Source organism: Solanum verrucosum, unplaced genomic scaffold, assembly GCF_900185275.1.
Source record: "Solanum verrucosum unplaced genomic scaffold, falcon-dt-bn FXZP01000106.1, whole genome shotgun sequence".
NCBI lineage: Eukaryota > Viridiplantae > Streptophyta > Magnoliopsida > Solanales > Solanaceae > Solanum > Solanum verrucosum.
In genome coordinates, this window is record NW_026020130.1 from 236,350 (window position 1) to 238,118 (window position 1,769).

Here is a 1,769-nt window from a genome sequence, read left to right on the forward strand (position 1 = left end):
ACCCTTGAGATCTTGCATGAACTAAGTTGTGTGATGATTGGAAAATAAGCACAAACATATGGGATGAAGCTTGCATGTATTTCTCTTTAGAGAGAGTGAGGGTTGCATTGATTCCTTATGTATTTTCTTTGTGAGAGCGTAAAATCATTCTTGATGTGAGGGAACTCTAATGCATTTTTTGAAACAAGGTTGTTGCATTAGATTAGAAGCTATAGTGAGCTTGAGCTTGTGTGGAAACCGGCTAGTTATTATTTGAAGTTGTTTGATCATAATTGAGTGTAGCATGTTATTGAGAGTGGTCTTGTAATAGACCTTGCATGTTAGCTCTCATTGAATGATGTTGTTAACACCCATATTGAACTAATTGTCTTCTTTATTTATTTGAGGACAAGCAACATTTTAAGTTGGGGGTGTTGATGAGTGGTATATTTGCACTCATTTGAGGCCTATTTAGCTCAACAATTAGTGTCCTTAATGCATAATTATGTCTTATTCTAATGATATTATGATGATTTGCATCTATGTAGGCTAGAGGACTAGGCAAGGACAAATAAGTAAGAGAATATCCAAAAATGTAAAAAATAGTGTAAACTATACATTGTTGATCGCCAAACAAGAAAGGCGGATCGTCTAGTGGGTATGATCTCACCCAAATTTACAGTGCACGATACTTGCACTAATTGAGGCAGGTCGGCGAACTCCAAACATAAAGGCTACTCGTTGAATGAGAAAGGCGCACAGGTTGACCATTGCCTAAAGCGACAGTATAGGGAGAAAAATTAGAGGCTTGAAAGGCAAATAAGGTGGTACTCAGTGATACACTGAATATGAAAGCAACATTCAAATAGGATTGCCCACTGAGGTTAAAACACATGAACCTTAGAGCAAGAGAAAGGCCAGCTGGAGAGATATCGGTGATCCACCCATTATGATTAGTGAGTCTGAGTAATGTCTCCCAATGTGTAGTGTATGAAATTTTGGGCCAAAAATTGGGAAACTATAAATTGCCCAAAATAGAGAGAAAAAGGGAGTTCGCGTAAGTGACAAGATTGTGAAAAAAGTTCTGAATATCTTTTGAGAGAGAAATACTTCACCTTGTGAAGATAACTTTCTAGTTTCTGGGGTTTTTAAACTTTGTTCTTTAAATTGATAAATTGATGTTGAATCTAAAGTGTGTTTTCTTGTAATTGGTTAATTTTAAAGTGGACTGATATTGACGCCTCTCAAGCTACTTGGGAGTATCTTACTGAGCTTCAACATTGATTTCCTTCTTTCCACACTTAAGGTCAAGTGTGAAGGGGTATTGATACAAGACTGATGAACAGATTGCTAAGCTGGCAAGTTCGTTAAAACTATCATTTAGATAATTAGTTATATTGTTAAACCAGTTAGTTACACAAATCCCGCCTAATGGAATATTACATAATTGTATTGTAATAGAATATAAGGATCTCAAGTGTATAGTATCATTCATTGATTGACATAATAAAAATTATCTTCTCCTTTCTACTATTTGTGTCTCAAAGCTAAACACTTGGAACTCCCCTGTTTTAGCCATCCTCTTCTTCAAACTACTGTTCCTAGATTAACAATATCCACCCGATTACCGATTTCCGTTGTTTATGCATCACTGCTATATTTATCTGGATTAATCTCTGTTTCGCCTCAAATTTCTCTTTCCTATTGATGTATTCATTAGCTACAATAAGTTTTTCTTCTCCTTTTTCCCCAATTTCTCTTCCTGATGTGTCCAACTCTTGAGAAAAGGC